The sequence below is a fragment of the Podarcis bocagei genome (genome assembly GCF_964188305.1).
Source record: "Podarcis bocagei genome assembly, chromosome: 14".
Lineage (NCBI taxonomy): Eukaryota > Metazoa > Chordata > Lepidosauria > Squamata > Lacertidae > Podarcis > Podarcis bocagei.
In genome coordinates, this window is record NC_138139.1 from 50,350,022 (window position 1) to 50,356,021 (window position 6,000).

The following is a 6,000-nucleotide window of genomic DNA, read 5'->3' on the forward strand; positions in this document are numbered from 1 at the left end:
GGACCTTAAGGCAGTACATACAGTTCTCCCCATTTTATCCTCACAACAGCCCTGAGAGGTAGGCTAGGCTGAGAGAGGGGGGCTGGCCCAAGGTCACCCAGCGAGTTTTTGTAGCTGAGTGGGGATTTGAACCCTGTGCAAACCTGTTAACAAGTCCTGAAATATTGCTCTAATTGACTGCTCACCAGTCTTGATGTGATCGGCTTTTGCAACCCGCCGCGGCTTTCCCTGGCTCCTGGGGTCACAACATCCCTGGGCTGGCCATTGTGTCCCCCATAATTCCTGTCTTCCCTGCTCTGCCTCAGTCCTCAATCGGGGGCTGAGAGGAATATATGCCCAATGCCTAAGCCATCTGAAATTTAATAAAGTTGTGGCCTAATTTTAATATCATAACTATGCTGTGTTGTGTCTAATTCAACTGGGCCTGAGTTCCTGGGGCACAGGATCTGCGCCTGGGCTTGCAAATGCATTTTGGAATTTTGCTTTGACTTTTTATAGAAGTAACAATTACCATGCAAGTTAACAGACCACGAGTCTCAGGTTGCTTCCAGACAAGTTTTTAATTCAGCAGTCATCAGGCATGGAGTTTTACAGGGAGGTTGTACAACGTTTGCTGTTTTACCAAGGATTAATAGTCATTCAGGGAAGGTTATACACCATCATTGTTATTCCACACTTTCCACTGTTTTTTCCTGGTATCTGCCCTGCAATTCCCCCATGAAGACAGATGCAAAAAATTAATTTTGCATCTCTGCAATCTCTGTACCCTCCTTTAGTCGACCTTAGACTCGCTTGTCCTCCAGGGTCCAGCCTCTTCTCTTATCAGGTCTCCTGCTACTAAAGCAAGCATTTTTTTATTGTTAGTATTTCTGGTTTTTATCAATGGGGTCTTCCAATTCCTTCGTAGCGTCCCTTGCAGTCTCCTCACGTTTCCTTTGAATTCCACCTGCAAAACTGTGAAAAGTCTGGAAGGAGAAGATGTCATTGCAAGGATAAAAACTGGCGGATGTGAATAATGTAATGACTACAGATGCTTTCGTCATTTTTAAAGATAGAAAGCACATTGCTTTGGGAAGGGGAAACGAATAGGTCAACCACACAATTCCATTGCCCTCCCTTCTTCTCCACTTTGTGATTTAATCCCAGTCAGACCCTTGTGATGGCCAATTAATGGCAATTGACCAGCAGCGTCAGGAAATCTGCTCCTCGTTTTGTATAAATAAATATTAACAAGTGCTATTTATACCCTGAAAGGCTACGATGAGTGTTGTGAGTTTGGTGTATTGGGCAGTGAAATGCTAAAAATAGCCAATGTAATCAGCGACAGATTTCCTACGGGTGGAAAAAGAAGCTAGCAGAAGCCGTGGATGAACACATTGTTGATAAATGGGGCCTTGGATATTAAAGTAAGCGCAGCAATTCCACAGGAGAAGAACATTTGTTGAAGAAGAAAAAACACTGCTAGTGCTTTTGAATTAATAGCTAATGCTGTTCTAGGCTGCATCAACAGAAGTATAATATCCAGATCAAGGGACTGTCTAACATCAAGTTCTAAAATATCTACCCTGTATGTTTCTGGGCACAATTCAAAGTGTTGGTGCTGACCTTTAAAGCCCTAAATGGCCTTAGTCCAGAATACCTGAAGGAGCGTCTCCACCCCCATTGTTCTGCCCGGACGCTGAGGTCCAGCGCCGAGGGCCTTCTGGTGGTTCCCTCGCTGTGAGAAGCCAAGTTACAGGGAACCAGGCAGAGGGCCTTCTTGGTGGTGGTGGTGCCCGCCCTGTGGAACACCCTCCCACCAGATGTCAAGGAAATAAACAACTACCGGTATCTGACTTTTAGAAATCATCTGAATTGCTTGGAATCATAAGAGCAAACTCCATGGGGCCGAGGGGGCTTTGCCTCCCCAATAAAATATTTGAGGAGCCTGGGCCCCCAAAGTTGATAGGCATTGCAATGCAAATGGTGTCCATGGACCGTGTCATGTGATAGATTATTCAGGGCAGGGCTTACTTGCCCCCTCCCCAATATTTTATTTAAGTTGGTACCCCTGTTTGGAAACCGCTCAGAATAGCTGGGGCATCCAATTGCGAGGCGCAACGTATAAATAATAAATTGTTGTTGTTGTTCCTCTTCTTAGATTGTACCGTATTTCATTGTGCAGTGGTACCTCGCAAGACGAATGCCTCGCAAGACGAAAAACGCGCAAGACGAAAGAGTTTTCCGTTTTTTGAGTCGTTCCGCAAGACGAATTTCCCTATGGGCTTGCTTCACAAGACGAAACGTCTTGCGAGTTCTTGCGAGTTTGTTTCCTTTTTCTTTAAGCCGCTAAGCCGCTAATAGCCGTGCTTCGCAAGACGAAAAAACCGCAAGACGAAGAGACTCGCAGATTAATTTCGTCTTGCGAGGCACCACTGTATTGCAACTTGAGTTCCATGGAGTTCAAGACATAGTATGATGGAAGACAAGCTTGAAGAGGCAGAAAGCCTCTGAGTTATTATCGGCTGGGGAGCAACGAGGGAAAAGGAACATTGCTTTTCCTGTCCTCTTCGAAGGATTCCCAGTGCTGATCTCTGTGAGAAACAGGATGTTAGACATGATGGACCTTTGGCCTGAGGCAGCATCCAGGCTCTCCTTAAATCTTCACAGGACAAAGTGGGCTCTTCATGCCCATTCAAGAACTTGCCAAAACATATCTCGGCAGTGCCACCAATTTCTTAGTCCGTCCCCCCCCAACATGTGCCTCCCTCTCTTCTCTGAAATTTAGCATGGCTTTGTTCTGCCTTAGCCGCGAAGCAATCCTGAGTGTGCTCACATCCACACCTTGCATTTAAAAGCAGTATTTTGCCACTTCAACAGGAACGGAGGGTCCTGGGAAACTCTCATTGTTAAGATTTACGATCCCCTGTGCTCTTAACAAATGACAGCTCCCAGAATTCTTAGCGGGAAGCCATGACAGTTCGAAGCAGCGGTTTAAAGGAGCAGTTTTCACCCTCTTTGGGTCCACGGCTTCCTTCACCCTTCTTTCTGCAGCACCCATGTGGGGCCCAGGAGCCCAGTTGTGTCACCCCTTGTCTGCAGAGCTGGCAGCCCCCCACCCCTTTTTGAACCCCCTCCCTTGTGGAGTGTTCCCTCAGCCTCCTCTCCTCTCCCCTCTCCTTGGGAGTCCTCTGGGCAGCCGCAGCTGCTGCCCCTGGTCTCTGAGCTGCCCTTCTGCCGCAAAGAGAGATTCCTCCTCACACTGCCCCACAGGGGCCTGGGAAGCACCCTCTGGCCAGCGCCAGTGGCACCATTCACCAGCGGAGCTTGTAGCCAGGGCTGCTGCAACAAACAGCTGTGCAAGCCCTTGGGAGGCAAAGACGTGAGAAGGCAAAGAGAGGGAGAGAAGGAAAGAGGGACAGAGGCCAGTGTTGCCTGTGGCACCCCTGACCATCCTTCAAGGCACCCCAGGGTGTCACAGTACACCGGTTTAACACCACTGCTTTAAAGAAATGGTGTGAATGTAGCCTAAGTCTCTCCCCCTCCTCTGGAGGTTTGCTGGGTTAAAAATTCTCTTGAAAAGCTAGTTTGCTTCCAGGTGTGCTACCTGCAGACTGTCTCGCTCTTTGCATCTCTCAGTCCCAAGAGGCATGGAAGATCACTTCAGTCCAAGCCCCAAGATGAAAAAAAAATTCATGAGGACCATCAGGAGCTTAGTATGGGGGCGGGCAGGGGGGGGGGGAGGAAGCATTGAATCAGGCAGACAGAAAATACCCCTGTCAGGCCAATTGGTGCTTTAAATTGTATTCCTATTTATTGATGGAAGCAATTATCAGGTTATGGTGGCTACATGGAAACTGGCAATGCTTCTGTCATGTGCTGGAAGCATGTAGATTCTTCTAGTTATCGGAGAGTCTTGTTTAGCTGCTACCCTGAATATCTTTCAAATTAGGGTGACCTGTGTGGTGAAGGACTGTGCAACAGCTTCAGCGTGGCAGCCGTAACCTAAGAGCTGATCTTAGGTCTGCTACGAGGGGGAGAGAGAATGGCATTGGCTATAAGGAGAGGTTCCAGCTGTGGAGAGGTAGCAGCTGCAGGGCCGGTCAAAACATTCCTTGTACATAGAGGGGATCATGAGGGAAGCTGCTGAAAGTCCTGTAGCCTATTTTTCTGATCCCAAACATATATGTGTAAATGCTCAGATGAAGGACAAACTATACAGCTTTATACCGGAAGTTTTTCCCCTCAAAATTCTGCAGGATGGTTGAGTGTTTGGGCAGCAGTCCTATTATGCATTTGAAACTGGGATATTTTCCATGTTTTCATAAAGAAGATGTGGGTTTGTTAAATAAATAACTACTATTTTTTTTTATTTAAAAAAGCTCATTTTCAGCTCATAATTGCCATCTCTGGCTTGCTGTAGCCTCTTTGCAGGTGCTGGTAATGGTCAGGTGAGGAGAGAAGAGAAGGACTGAAGACTGGCCGATCAGGAACAAGGAAAGATCAACACAGACTGGGACACAGTCCTTCCTGTTATTTGCAGCTCACTGGTTCCCAAAAGCAAACAGTCTTGTTGTGAAGTCTCTGCCTGAATGTATATCATTCAGCAGCACGTTACCAACGTCCAAAGTTTTGACACTTCGGCTTTATTTAGTACATTGGTCCCTCCGAGGATAAGGAACGACATGCAGAACTTTCTGGGTGTAACCTGGACACAGGTGCCAAATGGGCCTTAAGGAACAGACAATAAGTGCACATTGTTCAGAAAATGTTCAATTTGTTTGATGTTTTGTTGGGAGGTTTTAGGCATGATGTCCAGGCAGTAGCTGCCCGTCTGGTGAGTGCTGGCAGGCTTGGGGCTAGCTACATTTCCCGCCATTAATGGTCTTTTAAAAAGTTTGAGGAAAAAGCAGTTGTGGGAGCACTGTCCGGAATATCCTGCCACTTTCCTCTTGAAAATCTCCTGTTCTCTGGCTACTATTTGCCCCGAAGGCAGGAAGAGGGAGAGAGGGAAGGGAGGAGAGAGAAAGACTTTTCTCTCTTTCTCTCTCTCTACCCCTGCCACACACACATACTGTACAGTGGTACCTTGGTTCCCAAACGGCTTATTTGTCGAACGCCGCAAACCTGGAAGTAAGTGTTCTGGTTTGTGAACGTTTTTCGGAAGCCGAACGTCTGACGCTTGAAGCTCCTGCAGCCAATCATAAGCCGCACCTTGGTTTTTGAATGGTTTCGGGAGTTGAACAGACTCCCGGAATGGATTAAGTTCAAGAACCAAGATAGAAGAAGAAGAGTTTGGATTTGATATCCTGCTTTATCACTACCCGAAGGAGTCTCAAAGCGGCTAACCATCTCCTTTCCCTTCCTCCCCCACAACAAACACTCTGTGAGGTGAGTGAGGCTGAGAGGCTTCAGAGAAGTGTGACTAGCCCAAGGTCACCCCAGCAGCTGCATGTGGAGGAGCGGGGAAGCGAACCCGGTTCCCCAGATTACGAGTCCACTGCTCTTAACCACTACACCACACTGGCTCTACCACTGTACACAGAGAAAGGGGGGGGGGAGATGGCAGGAAGGGATAGGAAAGCAAATGGCCCCACCCATTTGACTTTGGCCCTGCCCATACGGACTTTGGCCCCGCCCACAGCTGACAAGTGGCCCTTAAGTCAGTGTAGGGGATGCTGAGCTAGGTGGATCAAAGGACTGACTCTGTGCTAAAAGGCAGCTCCCCACATTCCTAATCTGGGAGCTGGCAATGGGCATGGGCCTTTCCCCACACCTGAGGGGAGCAGGGCAGGCTGTATGGGACGTTTATTCACACTTCACCGCCATACTCCACAAGGGATGTGAGGATCTGCCAATGTTCGATTTTCTCGGTTTCTCATCTTGAAATTCCATTCTCCGCATTTCGCTGTGGGTGCTTTACTTTTAATCCTCATGAAAATCCACCAGCATATTGGTAAAACCTATTTGGTGTTTCGCAGCCTTCCGATTAGTTGCAGGACCTTAGCCAGACCTAGCAGA